Source organism: Zophobas morio, unplaced genomic scaffold, assembly GCF_036711695.1.
Source record: "Zophobas morio isolate AGI-343-1 ecotype UQ-CSIRO unplaced genomic scaffold, CSIRO_AGI_Zmor_V1 ptg000599l, whole genome shotgun sequence".
Lineage (NCBI taxonomy): Eukaryota > Metazoa > Arthropoda > Insecta > Coleoptera > Tenebrionidae > Zophobas > Zophobas morio.
Window position 1 is genome coordinate 1 of NW_026972702.1, and position 23,098 is coordinate 23,098.

General features: G+C 34.7%; 2 long non-coding RNA genes across 3 annotated transcripts; both read right to left on the reverse strand.

Annotated features, from left to right (window-relative positions):
- Positions 1-16,606: 16,606 nt before the first annotated feature.
- LOC135121498 (uncharacterized) lies at positions 16,607-18,270 on the reverse strand. Of its 2 annotated transcripts, XR_010279005.1 has the most exons (6): positions 17,893-18,270; positions 17,500-17,825; positions 17,342-17,448; positions 17,137-17,206; positions 16,794-16,822; positions 16,607-16,681 (listed from the first exon to the last, which is right to left on the reverse strand). It is a non-coding gene; the product is annotated as an uncharacterized LOC135121498 (long non-coding RNA). The 2 variants fall into 2 exon arrangements; XR_010279004.1 differs by having other exon boundaries at positions 17,500-18,270.
- A 26-nt stretch (positions 18,271-18,296) lies between these two features.
- Positions 18,297-20,950, reverse strand: LOC135121499 (uncharacterized). Its single transcript, XR_010279006.1, has 3 exons — positions 20,771-20,950; positions 20,532-20,652; positions 18,297-20,475 (listed from the first exon to the last, which is right to left on the reverse strand). It is a non-coding gene; the product is annotated as an uncharacterized LOC135121499 (long non-coding RNA).
- Between the last annotated feature and the right edge of the window lie 2,148 nt (positions 20,951-23,098).

Consider the following 23,098-nt stretch of genomic DNA (forward strand, 5'->3'; position numbering starts at 1 on the left):
AAAAGTAAAGTCAAAGTCTGTTTGAGTGACGAGCTTTCAAGTGCCTATAAAAAAATATAACTAATAAAAATAAGGAATTAAATAAAAATTTATAATGAAAATTAACACAGAATTAAAACTTTAAAAATAAAAAAAAAAGTTTAAGTGGAGTTATATTTTACATAAAAATTTGCTCGATAGCTATATTTTTATGTAATTAAATTCCTAGTGCATATTTATAACTGTTTTTTCTTATATGTATAATATTTCTATATCTTTTTTTTGTATTGTAAAGATTATAAATTCCTTTCTATTTTTTATACTTTATACATATTTTTTTTTAATAAATATTATTACATTTTCTCTTTTTCCTTAACCATACTTTACTATGTAATATACTTATATATATATTACACATATAATGTTATTAGAAAATTTAATTTTTAAAAGTATAAATTTCTTTTGTTAATATTAACTTTTTGTAAGCACGCGCGGCGGTCACACGTGAATCTCAATGGCGAATCGAATTTTTTTTATCGTTTACTTTGCGCCAGAAGCAAACTATCGTGCTACGCTATTTTGCGTTGTAAGGCCGGCCACTCATAAAAAATGCATCTGCTGTCTAAGCCAATAGTCTCTTCGCTGCACATGGGCCATAACAAGCTTGTCTCGCTCAATGCCGGAGGCGACGTGGAATATTTGAAACGATACTTTACACCGTTGCCATATAATTTATGAACGGCTTCTTGTTTCCTCGACACACAAAAACTCGCAAAAAAAAAACTAATGTACCAATTATTGGAGAGCGTTTCGTTAGCGCCCACTGCTTCTTAGGCGTCTAGAATTTTTGTTGTATGTATAATACAGGAGAGCGAGAGGTAACAAGATATATAATTATATATATAATTTTGTTATCAAAATGTATATAAAAAAGATAATAATATATATTAAAAATATCTAGATCTTTATCTCATATTGAAAGGAATGATTAACTAATTTGGGTATGAACACTATTTTACCCCTCCAAAGGGTGGTATTTTGTATATTTAAGCCCTTCAAAAAGCATGTATAAGAGAATGGGAAAACCTCCTTTCTCGATGCTCGCGTCGGTGCCAGCGTTTTATCTTTTTAATATCCTCAACGCTTGTCTTTCGCGGGCATCTTTCATTGCCATGTGGTCACAGCGATCTAGGATATTATTTGGTCTTAATCGAAAGTTAGGTACATCGTAAGGCCAGTGTTATACCTCAGCTTAGGTGGTTGGGCTCTGAGTAGGAGACCTGGCTGTTGGCTATCCTCGGCGCTTTCCTGCAATGTTGTACACTCTTAATAAAGTAACGATTTAACACAACAACGGCGTAGGTTACTATCGTTAAGCGACCGAAGAAAATTAGCCCTAAGGTGGAATTCCTCGTTGGACTCAACCTATAGGATCCGGTGTGACTTCAAACTTCACCCTATGATGTATATGTGTCGGACGCCATCCAAGGAAAAACGGCAAGTGAAATGTAGTCACTATATTGAAGGGTGCTGACTAACTATATTTCGAACTACTTGACTTGACTTGACTTGAGCTGAAATTATACAGTAGGCTCTCGTAATTAATCATCCTATCTCTTCAGTTATATGATCAGAACACAGTAGGCAGTAACATGGTTATCGTGCTTTTGAGGGTAAGTGATTAGATTTACCGTGCACTTTGATGAGTCCTAGGGGAGAATAGTCTAGTCCAACAGCCAAAAGTCTTCTTGGGCCGATAGACTGCTCTTAAAAATGAGAAAACTAATAAGTCACTTGAGATCTTTAAAAGGTCCCATTTTTATAAGTTCATTAAGGGTTATGGTGAACGGTGTTAGACTAGAAAGGATTTACAACTTAGCTTTTAGCTTACTAATATTTTCTCTATAATCAAACCGGTGTTGATATACTAGGACTATTGCCTACTGAACCGTTTTTTATTAGACAAAGGTGTAGGTAGGTCCTTTGATTTTGTGTAATATAAGGCTAAGTGGTAGCAATGCCTGCATCTGGAGTGAATAGGTGCGTCCGAAAGCCTGTGGTATTTTCTTGAACTATATCTTTGTCTTGTACTGTTCGGAACTTTGAAGGTTGCTAGCATGGGTATCATAGATAACACTATTTGCATCGATTCTAGAAGCTTTAAAATTACCTTGAAACCGGTTCTGAAATAGTACATAATCCTATTATCACGCTAAAAATTGCATTAGTCCAGCAAAGTGAGAAGCTTATTAACTAAATCATAACATTTATATTTAGATTGGCACGGTTTAAACTTACTTCGAACTACATCGAGGCTGAATATATGTACAGTTTGTTGTGGTGCGCTAAAGAGAGCTTACATCTCATAAACGGTAGCGTCCTAGAATAGCATTAGGACATTACAGTATACGGATAGTATTATTTACTAGTATATACTATATTAAACGTGGTCGATCCCAGCCTAATGCGCCTCTGCGAAACCGCTCATTCATTTTGGACAGTCACGATAACCCTTTGGGAAAAGGCACTGGTGAATAATAATTTATTAACCCCCGAGGCGGGGGAATTTAAATCAGATAGTTTAAAGTGCTTCTAAATTAGACAGTAGTAAGCCAGTGTTGAAAAAAAAGATAAAAACATTCTTGAAAGGTCATGCCGTTAAGTGCCCATTGACCTTATAAAAAAACGAACACCATAATCCTTACACAACATAAATAAAGTCTTGAGATTTTTTAGCAGATTTTGACCCTTTAAAGAGAGTTGTTGATAAAACTAAAAAGTATATTTTTGTGGGAGAACCATAAATTTTATTACTTTTTATTTTTCCTATTGGTTGATGGCTTTGTTTATATTTGTTCTGGGTTAAAAATTAAACTGTGATGGTGAATTGGAATTTTGTATGCCCTTGTTTCAGGGTTCATTTGTGTATCTTTTTTCACTTTAAAAAAAAAAAATGTTATCCCTACCTTTTGTTTATTACAATCTATGTTTTCAGCTATATATTTTATATACACTCCAAACTATATATCCTTTTGAAATAGGTTTTGAGACCATGTGAACCGTTTTACAAACTTTTGTTGGTATATCTATTAGTAGTAGTATAAATAATTTACTAAGTGACTACATTACTTTTTTTTTTAATTACTTTTTTTCTTAGCACTTCTAGTGTCCTTTTTATTTAGTAACTCTTTATTCTTTGACTTTATTTTACTTCGTCGAAGCTCTTATATTTATCCGTTTTATAGAATCTATTATATCTTAATTGTTGGTCATACAAAATCTAGATTTTGCAGGTGTAATAAAAGCAAATATAACTGACGTTACCTTTAAAATTATTAGTAATTCTTAAAATTTAGTATTGTTTGCATATTTATAACTCTAAAAAAAAATATGGCTTTTTAAAACCTAATTTATAACCTAATTTATAAGTTCAACTTAGTTAAACAAAATATTTTAAATAAAGACTTAAGCAAAACCTTAGAGAGATTCACGAAATTGTAGGTGTTAGTGTAGCTTACAATATACAATTATTTTGTAAAGTGTAATACACCTAATTTACTTAGCAACTAAAGTTCCATTCAAACCTAAAAAGAAGAACTCTCTTAGATTACTGTAACCAGATTTATGAAATCCTATAACCAGGATTAAATAATTTACCTAATTCTAACTTAAACTATAAAAAAAATTTAAAAAAAAATTTAAAAAACTATAATTTTTGTCTATAAAAATAAGATAAATAACAGAAGTTCAGCTTTATGGTTATTTTTAATATAAGCTTTATTGGGTAATAATGATGTTTTTATTACTTTCAGAATAGAACTGTAAAAATAGTTTGAAATCTTATAGTATATAAATAAATTTATAGAGCTTCGCTAACTAAAATATTTTGTTGATAATAAGGCCTGCCTCAATAATTTTATCTGCAGAGTTTGAATAATAGGCCTTGGGAGTGTGTTTATAATTTATTGTAAAACATTCAAACCCTCAAAACTCCTATCAACTCCAATCCTTAGGAGACCTGAAAAAACCCCGGGGCGATACAGAACTAAGGGCCCAAACTGATATTTCTAATTTTTCTCGTGAAAACCGGTTCTCTAGGGGTAAGGGCATGTTACTTTAGTGTACCAATCGATGTGATAACTTAAAAACTATTAGTATACACACTATGTCATAAATTCTTGAAGTTAGTATTCAATTTTTGTTAGTGGCTATCACGAGCCTAATTTAATTGGTGGATCTATTTATTCATCCTCCATCATTGGCCTTCATAATGACATTGTTAACATAAATTCCATTAATTTTTAAACATTTGTGTGGCGTTTATTTCATATCAAATGAAAATAAACTATTGGTGTTGGATCGACTGCTTGCTACAAAAATTTAGCTTTTAGTACAAACGTGCGCTCCTAGCCTGCATGACGGGAGTGTCAGATTGACGGACTAAGAACCTCGGCAAGGTTGCAATTCTATACTCATAAAGAAACGTCGATTTTATTAAGTTATTTTGTATAGCTGCAAAATGATGAAACAATTAAATATTAATCTTCTTTATTATCCTCAAGATCAGAGTCCAAGTTGAACTGTTCATAAAACGCCAGTAAGAGAATTTACTGAGTAAGACGACCAAACACAATAACAATTTACTTGATCAATACTTTCTTTCGTAAATGCCAACTCGGTAATCTCCTCCAAGTAAAGAGCGTCAGTACAACACTTTAATAACAATTCTTCCTTGTTATCCCTAGACTTGAAGGACCTTTCAAGACTTAAAACACTTATAATATTCGCTGTGTTTGATTTAATTGCTAACCTTCTCAGAGCATGCAACGGAGTTACTAAAAACTTCCCCGCGGGATATTAATAAATTATACAGGGACAAAAACCTCGAATTTGGTGAGGATAACTATTCCTAATTATTTATTAAAAATTAAAAAAAGCTTGCTTCGGTCAACACATAATATGGAGTACCCAAAGGGGGCTCCTCAACTTCCTTGCTGGAGATAGAAAGGTTAACAATATTAGGCAATGTTAACAAAATAGTAATGGATATATAAAAGTAATTTTAAGTTAAAAATTATTTTTTTTTGTACTCTTATTTTAGTGAAAGTGCGCATAAGATTGTAAGTTAAGAGAAAATAATTAAAAATATAAATGGACTGACCTTTCCGGATACTTTAAAAAGGAAGCAAACAATTCTACTGTTAAAGCGCTTGCTATAAAGGGAAAGCCTACTTATATAAAATTAGCAGGTTTCCTCGGTGTAATATCTTTTTTAGTTATTTTTTTTTTAGTCAACCTTTTATGCTATTAAATTAAAGCTGCGACATAGTATTACTTATATGTAGATTAAGGTAGAGGAAAGTCTTTTCAAAAGATATTTTATCAGCACACGATTATTATATATTGCAAGCCCATAGCTGCAATAGCTTAAAAAAAAGTTAAAATTATAAGTGACGCCCACTATTGCATTATTATGTATACTGAAGGAAGCTACGCAGTAACATGTAGTAATTAGAGTGCATTATAGTAGCAAAATCAGATATTTTGATATGATTAGGATGATATACTAGTGGCCGAAAATAGACCTGGTCCTCGTCACTGTGCAATGCTGGTCCAATGTTCTGCTTTCAAAGGACTTAATGTAGATAATTAGCAAAGAATCACATTAATGGTTTGTATAAATATTACATTCACTGGAGCCAAAAAAATCCGAGCAAAAGTAACAAACTTAAATGAAAATAATTAAAAAATTTCATTAAAACCTTTTTCTATACCGACTACTATCATTATTTTATCTTAATAATAGTTTTTTAATAACTCAAGCGTTTTTTAATAGGAGTATCGTAATGTCCACGGCGCATAACCACAAAAGAATCGAAACCCAAAGCGGGATTCATACAAATCTATTAGTTTATCCTCAATAGATGAAGCTTAATAAAATCTAAAAGCTGCTTAACTTTATCATGAGCCTGGCAAAGGACAGTGGGCGACCACCTGCTTTCACGACCATCAGTTAGAAAAAATACAACGAGTTCTATGACAAGTTCTTCTAACCTAACCCTTTCACTTTGAATAATCTAAATATTTAAAAAAGTCAACTCACCTTAGTAGATAAACTTAACGTCTACGCTAGCAGAACATGGCAATAAATCAATAAAACTTTTCTCATGTTTAAAAAATCGTTTGTTAGAAAGTTGCTCGATTTTAAAAACTATTGACCAAGTGGACACTGCAAGACTTACTAGATATTGCAATCTCTCCTCAACCTTAAGTAAACTTCCATGCTTTACTCGTTACCAAGCTGAACAAAAATACTTTCGTATAACATCGCAATGATACGTAAAATAGAGCTTAACAGACTAAACAAGAAAAAAGAAGTACTATTTATTTTGCTACAAATAATTTTATTTAACTCAAATGTGACAAATCCACCCTAGCTTGAGGTAAAAGAGCCCCTGTAATAAGTACAATGGTTAATGACACTATTTAGTTCACGCGATCAGTTAGCTAGGCCGACCTTAATAACATCTCATTAACGCCGATGCACTCCGACACTTAGCTAAGACACTATTAGTTCAAGGTTACTTGACCTATCACTGGATACATAAACCAAATGGCGAAACACACCATTGACCTAGCAACGAGGCTACTATTATTAGCCACCGCTCATCGCCAGAGCAACCACAAAGTTTGCTTTTGTCTTTGTAACTTGCGCCGACAGTGTTTTATTCTGGCAACTTAGCCAATATTGCTAATGTTTCAATAAAGGCTCAAAAGGCTCTTCGTTCACTACGTCTAAGAATAAATAGCTTCAGAAGTCAATGCCAGAATACCACACTGCGTCGTTATTCTAAAAAGTTCAAGGTTAATTAGCCTTTACTAATTAAGAGTCAATACGCTCTTAAGGTTGTTCAAAAGAGCTATACTGTGCTAATCACTGGACACGAAGGCACCAGGCGCAAGGTATGCGCATAACCATCACGTACGCTCCTTGACGCAAAGAAGATTACCTCTGCCAAAGAAGTCAAGCTAACATTAAGGTTTTACCAATTTTAAAGGTCTATCTTTCGATACGACCAGTAAAGATATTACAGCTTTCCAGAGTAACGTACAGTCCTGAGCTTAAGCACACCGCAGGAAGGTAAAAGAATCACGGTCCATTAGTTTGTAATTCCATAAAGGAGCCGAATATTAAATCCGATACTGCCATAACTTGCTATAAATGAGAATTAACAAACAGAGAGCTTCCAGGAACAGCCGCCATGCGCTGCCGAACAGTTGAGGGTGACTAACCCACTGCAGATAAGCCTACATTTGCATTCCATTTCATCTGTGGATAGCCCCCGAAAGCAACACTAGATTAAAACCTTCTTGAAGACTAAAAAAATACCTTTCATGGTAGACACTTTTTATATAGGGATGATTTTTTCTAACCGCTTGACGATAATGGCTTAGCGACAAAAAGCAATATTCCCTCCGTTAAAAGAGTGTACACCAGCACCGAGAATTGCTAACAGTCAATAGCCTCAAAAGAAGCCTAGTGCTACCTCTAATAGCCCAAACTACACAGCTGCCAAAACTGAATCTTTTAAGGGTCGCCGACGCGTACCTCGCTGTGGTCGCAGTCAATGGAGGACGCGACACTAGTTCCTGCGCTGATACACAAGATGCTACGTGCAGGAGAGAAATAGCACACATCGAAAAAGAATTAATTAGATTTTATCACTTATACGGGATTTTAAACGACTTAATTCGTTAGTAACACGTCCAAAGTGTCAAAAACAGTGCTTATTCCCGTAGAAAGATAGCAGGTTAAAGTTTTTGATTCTTAAGGGTAAATACCACTGAACTAAAGACTTAAATAAGGTGTTGGCTAGGTTTCAACTAGCTTCTTCTCTCGGAGAAATTTAGCAGTTAAAATTAACACCGTACAAAATAAATAAATCAATATGGTGGCCTTATATGTATAGTACTAGTAGCTAAGACTAGTAACACACACTACTATAGTGGAGTTACACCTCGGCGACCAAGTCCACTGAGACAAGGGACGAACCCAAGCCACAAGGAGAATTAGTCGCCGACGGTCTTGAAGGAGGCAAACAATCGTAGCTATCATCGCTCAATGCTAAACCAGGTTTCATGTTTGCTTATAACCGCACCTAATTGCACTTAACAAGACCTTGACATAGCAACTTAACTCTGTCCACCAGGGTTTCAGCCAAGGATTTCCATGCTCTTCCTCCGCATATTACAAAGACCTGCTCCGGAAGGCAACGTTAGTACCAAAGCGAAGCTGTCCTAATAAACTGAAACATTTGTGATCTGTTTTTGTGTTTATTATTAGGGTTAGCTATAAAGGTCATCTTAGATTTAACCGTTTAGGACCAAGTCTCGTTAGTGAACAATACGTTTTCAACCTTAATGTTAAAACCTAAGATACAGGTAAGATTTAACCTGCCCGAAGCTCTTTTACCCAACCTAGAGTTTTTTATCAGTTTTAAGAGCAGGTCTTTCGACCCGTGCGTCCCTAACATAAATTTGATTGATTGATTTAGCTAGTTATTACAACTGTAGAACTCTCCTAAGTACTGCAGAGACCTCACAACACAGAACTCTAATAAGTAAGTTACCATAACCACTCTGCATTGAATTTCACTGTTAATTAGCCGTTAGTGTCATAGTTGATATCAAGTAGATTGTTTCAGTTTTTATTGACCCACGTTCTGACTCCCTTTGCAGAGTAGAGTTATACATGACCAGTTGAAGTTAAGTTTACTTGCCCACAGCATTCCACCCTCCGGATGGCAACCCATTGAGTAACCTAAACCATCGGAAATTCGTTGGGACTAACGCCTAAGTTGAGCGCTAATTTTATATATAGGGCCAATCTTTTTTGACCACTTTACGATAACGCCCTGGCGACAAAAAGCAATCGTTGCACCGTTAAAGCATGTACAGTGAAATCGCGTAGGCTCATCAGTTAGGTTCAAGAAAACGGTCAAAGGCACCAAAAAAGCGCCTAATGCTACCATTGAAAAGCACCAGCCTGCACAGCTGCCATGAATGGATCTTTAAAGGATAACTGACGCCAGCCTCGCTGTGGTCGCAGCTATAAAAAAGGATGGCTTGCACCTCCTGCGCTAAAAATGAGATAAAAAGATTCAAAACTTAAGATAAAATACCCGCACCGGTAGAGCGAGTGCAACGAGGCACGAGAGAAAAGCACCTATTTCCTATACAAGCGATTCTGGTGTTTAAATATACTAGATAATACCAGTTTTAAATAATAATAAAAAAGTTTAATAATATTTAGTATTTTTAGTAGGTAACAGCACTCAAGAAACTTTACTTAAAAATTATAACGACAACAATCAAGGATACTTCCTAGTTAAAAATAATCGCACTTACTTGCACGAACACGATCTTAACTAAGTAACTTAGCATGTGCACACAAAAGTGTTCAACAAGGAATTCTCATGGTCTTTCTAAGTAAATTAGGGTTAGAACTGCTTCTCGAAAGGGAGGTTAGAGCAGTCAACGCGAAGCCTCAAATTAAGTGAAAGAGTTGTTATCTCTTTGTGTGTTACTTAACTTTAAAGCAACATGGTCAAAACTCTAACAAAACAAGTCTAGTTAGAGAACGCAAAGGCCTCAAGCACAAGGTAAGCACCTTGAATGGATGCAAATAAATCTGTTAGAGGTAGCTATCAATGCAGAAAGATAAAGATAAAGCTCAAGGACTTCCACCTCACTGAACTTAAAGAAATTTAGAGATCACTGTCCACATCTATAGACCACTTGTCGGTACTCAGAATTAAGTACGAGATTACTACAACACAAAGAAGATTCAGAAACAGGTAGCAGAGTCTCGATTTTGACTAGGGCAAAAGTTAGAAACCGAGATTACTTCCTAGTTGGTGAGATTATTACTAGTATCGACCTATTGAAGTTGAAGTTTTTAAGTAAGTTCTTTCACTTTGGAAGAGTATAAGACTCTCTTGGATTGAACTCGAATGAGTAAAGCAGGACTCGAGTTGGGGTAACTTAATAAAGCATATAAGATGAATTTATGCAAAAAAAAACCCTCCAAAAGGCATAAACAGTACTATTACCCATAAAAATGGAAGGAGGGGTTGCTACTTTAGTTTGCATTAGTAAAGGAAACAATACTATTATTCTACTTTCTCTGATAAGTACTAAGCTAAACTGCTGCCATTTATGATAATAAGTACTCTTTTATTATCCACAACTAACTCCACAAGTGAATAGTAAGATTTAGCTCAAAGCTACAGTAGTTAGACACTACTTAGCTAATTTCATCAAGAATTTTCTTTAGCTACGTAGAATAATTAGGATATTTTTTTAGCTTATTTCGAATTGATACTTTTCATTATTAGTTTTGGAGTATGATGCTAGAATTATAACTATATAAGTAAGCACTCTAGACTACTAAGCTATTTTTTTAACTTCAGCTATAACGCCCTCTAGAAGTTTAGTCTTTGTTTTAGCTTTCTACACTAAAACTATAACCTTTATAATATCACTGGCCCTCTAGACCAAACGTAAATCTAAAACACTAAAGACCCTGTAAAAACCGAAAAGAAAGAAGAGAAGAAAGTGCAAAAAAATATGGCGAACCATCTGTTTTATTAAAAGGAATATGTATATACCATACATATCTTAGCAGTAGATTATTAGAGATACCTAATAAACATATTACCCTCAAAAATTCAAATTTTGAATCCGTGCTGTAAGGCGGTAATTAAATACTAAAAAAAAAAGGGTTGATAGCATTACCGTGGATAAACAAGAGGAGACGTTAGGGCACGGCATAAGAGGTCTGAGGACAGAAGTCATAAAGTTGATTATTGCATTCTGAGAGTAGCTCCTGATATGGGCCCTATTGGCAATCTAGTTAGACTACATAAAATAATAGAAGAAATACAAAAGTTCTGGCTCTTTTACTTTAGGAGAATTTCTATATATATTGTTTGATGCCCGTCGCAGGCCACCTGTAGATTTTATACGAGAAATTTTTATATTTTTAAGTAGATCTTGGCCTTTAAAAAAAAGTTGTTGATAAAACTAAAAAGTATTTTTTTGTGGAAAATCCATAAATTTTATTACTTTTCGTTTTTCCTAATGGTTGATGGCTTTCTTTATTTTTGGTCTGGGTTAATGTTAAACTGTGATGAATTGGAATTTGGTATACTTTTGTTTTAGGGCCCTTTTGTGTGTTTTTTGAACTTAAAATAAATGTTATCTCTACCTTTTGTTCATTACATACTATGTTATCAGATATTTATTTTATATATACTTCAAACTATAAAATCTTTTAAGGTAGATTTTGCAACCAAGTGAACCGTTTTACATACTTTTGTTGGTATATCTATTGTAGTAGTACAAATAATTTACTTGACTGCATTACAGTTTTTATAATTACTTTTTGTCTTAGCACTTCAAGTGTTCCTTGCTATTTAGTACTCTTTACTCTTTGGCTTTATTACACTTCCGTCGAGGCCTTATATTTATCTCTTTTACAAAATCTTTTATAGCTATATAGTTTATCGTACAAAGTCTATATTTTGCAGGTGCACTAACAGCAAAACAAACTGACGTTACCTTCCAAATTTTTAATAACTGATAAAATTTAGTATTGTTTGCATATTTATATTTCAAAAAAATTCTTTTTTATAACATCTAATTTATAACCTCAAATTATTAGTAAAACAAGATATTATGTTAAATAAATAAGGACTTAAGCTGAACCTTCGAGGAGGTCAAGTGAAACTATAGGTGTTAGTGTAGCTTACATTATATAGTTGTTTCGTAAAAGTGTAATACACCTAAAGTACTAAGAAGAAGTCCCTTTCAAAACTAAAAAGAAAAGTTCACTGAGGTTACAGGAATCAGATTTTTGAAACCCTATAACTAAGATTAAATAATTTACCTACTTCTAACTTTATCCATAAAAGATGTAAATAAAAGATGTAAAAACCTTTGGTTTTTGTGGATGATTAAAGATACATTACAAAAGTTTAGCTTTATGGTTATTTTTAATATAAGCTTTATTGAGTAATAATGATGTTTATATTACTTTCCGAATAGAATTGTAAAAATAGTTTGAAATCTTATAGTATATGAATAGATTTATAGACTTTCGCTAACTATAAAAATATTTTATTGATAATGAGACCTGTCTCAATAATTTTTATCCGCAGAGGTTGACCAACAAGCTATGAGAGAGTGTTTGTAACGACATTTTCAGTAGAACATTCAAACCCTCAAAACTCCTGTCACAGCCAACCTCAACCCTAGGGAGGCCTGAAAAAACCCCTATTTGGATTGTCCTTGTTGGCTTCCTTAATCACTTTAAATTTATTCCAGTCCTTATACCTCTGTTAATATTTCAAAGGGTTAAACTCTGAAGGCCAATTTCGTAAAGCACGGGGAAAAGGTCCGAGGAGAGATCCACTAGCGTGGTTAAGTTTGAGTCATTTCGTTATGTTTTTTTATAATGGCAATACCAAGTACATCTGAGACCCCTTTTGTAAATATGTGTGTCTGATCTAAAAGACCGGAAACAAGAAAGCCTCTTTTTTCAGCGTAGTTGTACAGTTTAATCCATTAGGGTTTCCCACTTTACTATTCCAAGAAGGATATTTGCAATTTAAATCCCTGGAAAGAATTCCAGTTACACGTTGGTTAAAAATACTGACCCGTTCTTTAGGTAACAAAAGCAGTCCCGGAGACTTGCATGCGGGAACGATAACCATCTTCCCTTGGCCATAAAGATTGATCTGATAGTCACTGCTTCAATAAGTTTTAAGTTGGCTTGCGGTGTAAAACGAATGAGCTATCTGCTTTTTAATTATAATGACTGCTTCCCCTTTTTTCTCAAGTAGGTTCTGTCATGTCAGTAAAGCTCGTAATTGGAAAAAGTTATAAGGTGTCCTGATTTTAGATGATTCTCACTTTTTAAAGAATTATCAAATTTCTGACTATTACGAAAGTGTTAAAATTCTTCTCTTTTGCACAGAAGACCCTCCGCGTTCCAAAATAACATGCGAGCATATTTAGCTGACATTGAGAGGTTAACATAAAGAGTTCAGAAGAAGATCATATAACATTCTTGTTGCTAAAATTGTCGTTTTTATATTATTTAAATGATGTTCATAGTCCTTTGACTTTGGCTTCATGTTAACGGCAATGGCGTAACTCTTCTTGTTGACTAGTGAATACTTTCTGAGAAAAAAGTTCTTTATTTTGAGCAGCATTCTTGGAAGGTGTGCCGTTAATTGCCTGGGAGTTTGACTCTGTTGTGATTTGTTGAGGTGCGCATTTGAGAACTTCTTGGGTGATAAGGGCAACATCGACACTCAATGGTGTGCTTGCCTTGACAGTTAGCGCTATTCGGAGGGACATCAGGCATCTTCGTGCAGCTACCATTTTCATGGTTGCTTCCACATTTGATACACTTAGAGGCAGAGGTACAGAAGGTATAATTACGGCCAAAAAGTTAACAGCGGTGGCACTGGTCAATTACTTTTGAATTCTTAAGTCCTTCAAACGAAATTTAAAGATGACGAACTGAAGTTATTTTGTATATCGAGCCTTCGGATTTTGGCAACTGTACGAGTACTAAAAGAAGAGCTTTTCGTTCTTTCCAATAACTTTCAGACGAACAATCTTTAGTGGATGAAAACCTTGACTGCGTAAATCTTCCTCAACCGCGCTACTGTCAAGTTCGGGGGAAAAATTACTTTCAGTACCACTTTTAAAAGTCTATCCTCAGGAAACCGATAAACTGTAAAACTCGTAATTACTTTCTAATAATAATTTTCTGGGCCTGTTGAAAATTATTAGAGGAAGACAGCAATAAGGATATTTTTAGAAGAAAATTGGTCACGTTTCTTATACGTAATAGGGACTACACCTGGCCAACGTAGTTTCTCACGAATATTTTCGGGTGAAACATTTTCCTTGTCTCCGGAAAGTTTTTCGCAGTTAATATGTTGAGTTTTCTGTTCTGTGGGGTGTGGTCGATTGGAAAACTGAGTGTTTAAGTTTTGAGTAGTTAAATCACCCAGTAAAGGCGGTAATCCGTTTGTATCGGTGCTTTTGCTTTGTAAGATAGAAGCAGAAAATGAATCTGAGCAGGCATTGGGTAAAGGAGCAGGTTTGCAAGAGATTGAAATAGCATTTAGCTTGTTTTTGCTAATAGCTGTAAAGGGAACAGATTCTAGCTCGTTAATTCTCTTTTGCGCTATTTTTAATTCTTTTTATAGCTTTTCATTTATGGCTACTATCTCAGTGATGTAAGCTGCGGGATCTTTACCAGAAGAAACAAGAGACATGTTAAGCAATATATATAAGTAAATAAAGTAATATAGTAAAAAATAAAAATTAATATATATAAGTTAACTGAGTAAGACAGATATATATGAAGAGTATTGATTTAGTCTTAGTTTATACATTAAAATAGAGTAGTGATTAAAGTTTTCGTTGTAGTAATAAAACATGAAAATAAGTTATTTATAGCAAATCCCTAGTAAAAAGTATAGGCGCACAGCCACATCCAAAATCGGCAAGAGGACTGGGCAAGAAAAAAGTTTCTATAAAGAATTCTGAGAACCTTTTAGCTTTATTAAAAGATATCAAACTAGAAAGTAAAGACATTATTGTTCACTAGATATAGAATCGCTTTATACAAGTATTCCAATAGAAAATTTATGGATTTCTGTAGAATTCTTTCTAAAAGAGTCTCCAGGCCAAAATTTTTTTGTAGATACTATGAAGCGATCCATCTTTTATTATATAATAATGTCTTTAATGTTATGTTATACTAAGAACTAAACGGGAATCCCATGGGTAATACCGCTGCCCTCAGCCTTCGTTACTTCATATTCGATGTATTATGAAGCTTTAAAGTTTTATAAATTCTCTCCTTATATAAAGTTATATCAAAGAAATATATGGATGATACAGACTCATATGGGTAACAAAGGAAGTTCAACTTACGGACTCTATCAGCCATATGCCACATTGTACTAAGCTAAACTGGACTTTGGAGATAAACCAGGACAGTTCCATTTCCTTTCTAAATTTATATAATTATAGAATGGTTCATACAACTACTGAAAAGGAACTCAACTTATATCTTTATTAACCGTGCGCTCCCCCCCCCCCCTAGTACTATAAAAAATCTTATTACTACTTTAACTCGCGGGAATAAGATTTATGTGCTTTAAGAGAATTTATGGCTTCTTACTGAAAATTTCTACGAAAGACTCCTGAAAAAAGACTATAATAGTAACTTCCTAAATCTTTTACTGGTTCGTACCATTAAAGAAGTTTAAAAAAAACTTTATACTACCTCCTCAGAAACAAAGAGGTTGTTATCCTTAGATCCATGCATAACTTATACGGTATTAAAGTAATAAGGAGAGACTTTTATGTTATATCATCTATGCTGATGAACTAGAACAAATTTCTAACTCAAAATCTCAAAACTCATTATAGCATACAAATAACCTTCTAATCTAAAAAGTATGTTTTTTACAAAAATTAATTGGAGAATAAGTTGTGGACATGTTTTATAATATACCGGATTGGCGAAAAAGTTGTTTACTTGCATTTTATAAGGTTTCATCTACTCAAGCAAGTCGGAAATATCTGTTTTTAATTGGAGAAAATAAGATTCATTGCTTGGATCTTGTCCCAATTTATATAGTTTCTAACCTTTTTAAAATATAACAGGGGATAGCCACTGAAGGATAGTACCCACTCGAATAGGGTTACTACTTAGCGATCTCTAGCGAAGACTGTACTCAGGAGTTCTGTGCTCACATAAGTTACTTTTTACTTAAAATTAAAAATCAAGCCCGTAGCAAACCAGTCCTATAAATTATTCAGTTGAACTCAACTTTAATATAAGCTTATGGAGTTGAAGTTACTGCTGCTTCACTATATGATAAAGTCAAGAATGAAGAGCTTCTGCTATTATTTCAAGTTAAATTCACTAAATAAATAAGTGCATAGTTAAACACCAAAGACTTTATAGTAGAGATATAGTACAAGGGGAGAGCAGCAAGAAGGAATAGATACTTGCAATAGTCTGAACTTTATAATGCCAATATTAAACTGCTATCAGTATTAAAGAGATATGGTGACGTTTCGACGGTACAATGAATACTAAAAATACTGTTTTGAAGTGAATGACTTATTTATAGGGCGAAGTACAAGTATAATAATGTAAACAATTAATTTAATTTAATAATTTCGGCTTTCACAAGTCGTACATTAAAAAATAGTACAACCAAAAACAAGTCTGCGTGATATGAGCTCGATGAAGCTTAGTATCCACTGCGAATCTCCATTTTTTAGTGTTTTTTTTGGCCGTAATATAAGTATCAGAAGTTCCCGATGGACTTTCTATACTTATAACAGTAGAAGGCGAAGTCTCCGGGTTGCTCAAAGTATTTTAAGCAGTAGGTAAAGACGAGTTGAACTCATTTTTACTACTATCAACACCAGCAAAAGAAGGCGTTAAAGTATCCGGTTAACTCAACAAATAGCATTTATTCTTATTAGATTAATTAAAGTCTTCTTTCATTTCGTTATGAGCGCAGAATCATTCATATAACGTAAAATTTTGTAGTGAACCCCCGAGCAACAAAGAAAACCCTCATCGAGTATATCACTAGTAAAATATAGGAAGAATATTAAAAAGTTGGAAACTCGGCAATACTTGTAAGGAAATATTAAAATGACAATATTTTCTAAAGGGAAGAGCAAAAAGCGCCGGGCCCAACCTCAGTTAAAAGGATTTTGCCTCAAGTTTCTGATTGGTTATTTATAAAAATTATAAAAATACTTAATAAAAAGTGGAAAACTTATTACAAGTCAACTGCTAAAAGTGTGAGTTAAGCGATACAGAAAATAATAACGAAAAGTAAAATAGCCTCCAAGCTAATAAAAAAATTAAATAATAAAAAAAACTTGAAGGAGTAATAAATAATTATGAGTAACATAACTTCGCTTTATTAGAAAAATGTACAAACAAATCTAAAAAAAATGCTCTTCGGATGCTCACGTGTAAGTGCAATAAAAATAATGAAAGAAACCAAGTAAAATTATTTAAACAAGAAAACATACCGGAAAGACAAGTTTTTCAACGCCCAGAAAGGACGCGAAGGTATATTTTTATGGTGTTCCAAAAAGACCCCTTTGATTAATATACATTCAATTTGTAACATAAATATTATTATAAGCAATATTTACTCTTTTATTTAGTATATAATTTACCGTGCCGCATAATAATAGTTTTTTAAATAATTTAAAAAATAATTTTTAGGCCCACCTCCTTTCTCAAGTCCCTGCTTCTCTTAAAGTTCTACGCCCCAGCAGCCCTTGTCTCTGTAGACTTACGCTCTGGAAGCCCTTTCTTTCAACTTTTCCGCCGGAACTCTGCCGAATTTTTGTCATATACAAACTTGGATAAACTTGATAGCTCCAAACCTGGAGGGTAAGGGTCCTTGCACTGACCCCCAGTGTAAATGAATGCGATTGGGTTTGCAAAGGATTGAGCCCAATACAGCTGACATTTCGGTGCCTGCAAAACAATATGCCCGTGCTACCAGCCCCCTTAGGCTCTCTTTTGGTGATCAGGCTATTAGCTACGTACTTACCACCGATGCCCCCCTATAGCGTGGGAATCGCCTCTTTACAGTGTGAAAGCAAATCGACTCGATTCGATCCTACCTCAAGCACAAACTGTACTTCTTGTCTCTCAGAATATCCAAGTGGACAGGACTACGCGAACAAAGTGATGGCATCATAGTATTCTACATTGTGCAATGTGGGCTTTATTAGTGACGAGAACACATTGGTCGCTTATATTTAGCGGTTTACCCGGGGAATACTCCAAGGTCATTGATATATATTTTCTCACTCTAAACCTTCTTTTTAGGGTGCTGATACGGTGATCCTAGATAATTAACTTAGAATCGCTATTTAGGTTGACAATGTGAATACTGTGCTTGCGGCGGGGACAAGACGCGAGATAAAGGAGAGAATGAGAAAAGGAAGATCCAATGGCGTGTTCTGGGTCTGTAACGGAGTTTCTCAAAGAGTTCTTGCGAGGTCAGGACACTCCCCAGCGGACTGCCAACTGTGTGCTTCTTGCGAAAAATACGAGAAATTTCTCTCCTTAAGCATAAAGAGCATAGGAACCATAAGCGGCGATAGTGTGATCTGGAGAGTAATATCATTAGTTATGCACATACAGAAGTTCCCTTGGCTCTTTGGTTGGGCGCCTCGGGCATACTTTGAAGCGTTTGCTGATGAGCGTTTCAAGAACAATACCGCTGAAAATTTTAATAACACCGACACCTATGAAGCTACTGTCTGTGAGTATTGCCAAAAAGCTAAGGGATGACGACTGAACTTTGCTCAAGAAAACTGGTTAAAAGCTACATGGGTTTATGAAATAGTGTACTTTGACATTGTAGGACCATTTACTTCTGCAGCGTAGGGTGGTTATTGGCATGCATTGTCTTTTGTCAGTGCTTTTACAAGGAGTTTTCTTGGTACCCTCGGAGACAAAGAGTGATGCTTTTAAGAGTATACCTAGTAACATCAACGGTGTAATACGTCCCAATTAAAACGTTAAGGTAACTTTACACTGCGACTATGCAAAGGAATTTTATCACCAGGGCTTGTTGACCGATTAATCTCTAAAAGTATCACTGTTGCATATAATCCACACCATACCCTACAGCGCTATGGAATGCTGAAAGAAACATACAGGCAGCATTTAACATGATGGGAGCTTTGTTATATGGTTCTGGTCAACCGAAGTACCTCCAGGGGAAAGCTCTATCATACTGTTCGCAAAATAAGATTTTCTAAGTACAGGTCGTAACGCCCACTCTACTACTTATCAATTAATAAGTTCACGAAAACCGAACATGAGGAGTTTTCGCCTTTTTAAAGCGAGCTTACATGTAGAATTGTACTCCACGTGGAAATCTTGGAGATAGAAGCATAAAAGGGTTTTTCATCGATCTGGATCCGGAGGGATACTGCTTTTAAACTTGGGACCCCAAAGCTTCTACAATACTAAGCAACGGAGATTTAACCTTTGTTAAGTCCGTTGTATACAAAAATGCACTGGATTTACCCGCAAACCAGGATTCTGTTCCTACATGATCAGTAACACTTGACAAGGCAAGTGTTGTACGTTTGCGGGATATACAGGAATCAGACACAGTACCAAAACTCAGCGCTGAGGATGTACCTAAGATGAACCGATGTCCCCCTCCTCCGACAAACCCGGGATATGCCCCAACTACGGTCAATATTCATCCTGAAATAGATGGAAACGCATCCGCCGAAACTACTATACCTTTTGAAAGTTCAATTCCAAGTACAACTGTGGGTTTGAAACACTGAAGTAGACGAATTGCCTCAAGTCAAGCTAGTGTACTCGAGAGTGTGGACAAACAAACCAAACTTGAGGATACTAATGCACCTATAATTTTGCGTTTTTATCCTATGCCCTTACTACACATGCCAGGGAGGTACCAGAACCCAGAACATATCGCGAAACCCTGGATGGCACGGTTTAAGGTCAATGGATAAAGTTCATTCAGCATGAATTTGGTTATCATAAAAAAACCGAACTTGGAAACCTGCTTCTCTCATAGCTAGACTCAAGAAAATTGGCTGCAAGTGGGCCTTCCAAGTGAAAAATAATGCTGATGGCACCAGTGATCGATGCAAGGGCCGCATCTGTGCTAAGAATACATGCAAATATACGGAGACGATCTACATACTTTTAGCCTAAACGACAACATTATTTGTATGGATACTACTATGTCTGGCAGCAAGATTAAACATGCAAGTTTTTCAATGTTAATGGTACCTTCCTGAGGGTGCTAACCTGGCGAAAGGATATAACTGTGCGCGTCTCCTCAACTCAGTACTTGGACTGAAGCAATCTAGATTGAGATGGAACGCGACAATGCACGAAGACCTCCTTAACTCCGACTTCATCCAGGACCATAGCGACTATTGAATGTACACAATAGGACACTCCTCTTCTACACCTTTTATACGTTGATGACTGCCTAGTAGCGTCGACCAGCAAGGAAAAAAGTGACGTGCTCATTTCCTACATAAAGTCGAGTTATGATATCGAAGTACTGGGAAGACAACCTGAATGCTTGAAGATTATGCAGACACATGAAAGGCAGTTTTGGAGTTCACTCTGACAAATAACGTTCTCATACCACGTGTCTTTTCGATTGAGTGCCCCGTGATTGTGTCACAACACTTGTTTCTGCTTGTCCCACGTTTCATACAATTTTTATTTCTTTCCAGAAGGTATATCCTGTACGGGACAATAAACTAATTGCTCCTCCTCTTTTCCTCCGTCATTTTGAAAATGGTAAACTATAATATTTCTTCGTAACCGATTCAAGTAATAGTGTCCTTTTTAAAAGATAAATTTTTAAAGTCAAAGTAGAAACCTTAACCTCGATTCGTACTCTCTTTCTGCAGGTGTCCCACAGGGATCCCTTTTGTCACCTCTGCTGTTTTTATCTTCACTTCTGATATCTCAACTGTCAGCACTGTTCCCCTTGCACGGTGTGCGGATGGCACTGCGATCTACACAATTTCTAAATCAGCCCTGTTGACCATAGAAATATGCAATCATACTTAAAACATTTGGAGTTGCTTTGCATTCCGTTATCTTTAACTAACCCGACAAAATGCAAGGCCTTACCGATCTCGCTAGAAGGAAGATCGTCAGGGGACAATGTACGATTGTCTGATAGAGGTCTCCTCTGGTGCTAGCAGGGCTATAAGTATCTTGAAGTAGTTATTGACCATAGATCCAAGTGGGACGCTCACTTAGACTACTTAACTAACAAAATAAGAATCAGAAACTAGAGTGACGTCTTACAGCCCTTACTTTGTAAATAGAGCAAGTTAAATCTTAGTAATAAGCTGCTTCTATATATGCATTTTAAGACCTTTACTCACATAAGCGTCTTCTTTGTGAATCCGCTCTTCTAGGAATCAGTTAAATAGGATACACATCCTACAAAATAATTTTCTTCGGCTGTGTACCTACACCTCGTGGTTTATAAGGAACTCGCGTTTGCTCCGAGACTCTAAGATTGAATATACCACAGAATTGATTGAAAAAACGCAATAAAACGCTTTGAGCACTCACTCTAACAAATTACTATCTACGATAATAACCTACAGTCCTCGATGGTATACCAAATATAGGAGACCTAAGCGATAGTAATCTGGTGGCAAAAAGCAACATAGAGTATGGTAAGAATGTGCTTGAGAGCGCCACCCCCCCCCCCCCCCCCCCACCCTCGGCCATTATCTATGAGTAAAGAATAGCTATCCTTATTCTTTAGATGATCTCTGATATTAATATTTTATCAGCTTTTCTAATACGCTATTAGTTCGCATAATACCGCTCTCTTCTCTCGAATACTTGCATCAATTCCGGATTAAAAGCTTAAGTGTTATCCGCTCTTTGTTGGTTTAGTTATTGCTATTATAAAAATGATGCAAACTTTACCTAACACGTTAAGCTAAATCGTTTTTTATAAATCTTTTTTAATAGATACAATTGCTTACGTAAAATAATATAGTTATAGGCCATTATAAAGATATAATAATCTATATGCAGGTTTTTGTTACACAAAAATTTTTATAGTATAACTGTTTAACTATTGATGCTTTTCCATACTTTTGTTTACCAATATATTTCTTTTTTTATATTCTCTATTGTAGTCCCCTATTCAAAAGTAAGCCTTTTTAAAGATCGGCAAAAAAAAGAATAGGCCTCCAAAAATTATATATTAATCCTCCAATCGAGATTGAGAAAAGTATACCAACTCTCAGGTTAAACACTTGGGTGAATGAAAAAAAAAATTTAGCAAATGATCAGGTGATAAGCATAAACTCTCAAAATTAGATAAAGCAATCAGAATAAAGTAAATATCGTAGGTTTCCTGCAAGTTTGTTTGTTATTTAGATGTTTACAGTAAATAGAAAAGTTTATTTTCTGTTGAGATACCATTAACCCTCCTCAACTTTTTCTTTTTAAAATAAATACCCTTTGTATTTATTAAACTTCTCGGATCATATAACCAAATTAAGATATTATAACTGCTAAAGCGCAATACTACACCTACAAAAAAGCTAAATTGACGCAGTATTCCTACTTCTTAATTTACCTAAAGATATATTATGAAAGCACGTTCAGAAGCTAAACTTTAGCCTTAAAATGTTTTAAGTTTTAATTTTTATTCATAAATCATAACAATCGGCTTTTAGACTTAAAAACCTATAAATTAAATGGGAAAAAAATTTTAAATTAAAAATAATAGTGTAGCATACTATATCAACTTGACTTTTAATTTTTTAATAGTATTTTAGATTTGAGTAAGTATCATATGCTCGTACTAAATCGAAAACCGTTTAGCTACCCTGGACTGTTTTTTAAATAGGAACTCCCGTACAGCTTTTAAGTTTTTTTACAAAAATAATAACTAAGCATTTTTACGCTATCTTTTATAAAAACTTTGAAAAGTCTACTGGAGTGTAATATAAAAAATTATAGCACAGAATTTCTAAGAAACATATAATTATTGTAAGTTCACTTTACTTTTAATAAAGTAAGTTTGGGAAAACCTGCTGTTTAACATTACTGTTTGATACAATTCACCGTATAGTAGACGACTAGAAAACATAGGTTTCGCTGGTCAATAGTAACCAGTCCAAAAATTATATAAGATTGCTTTGTTTAACCAAGTCCTTTACATTATTGTGGGTAGTTTAAAAAGTATTAAACATACACGAGAATTTTTACTAAATCACCACAAACTCCTTTACTGTTTAGTGTATAAGCAGGTATAGATAAAAAGAAAATAAGCCCCAGCTGTACCTCTAACTTAGTATATATCTTATATAAGGGGGTAGCTTTATAAAAAACTCAAGTAGTAGTTTTCCCTTAATAAGTTAAGTGGATAAGGCTTTGTTGTTCACCTTTAAAATTACGGAAGTGACTTCTCGGTAAAGTTTT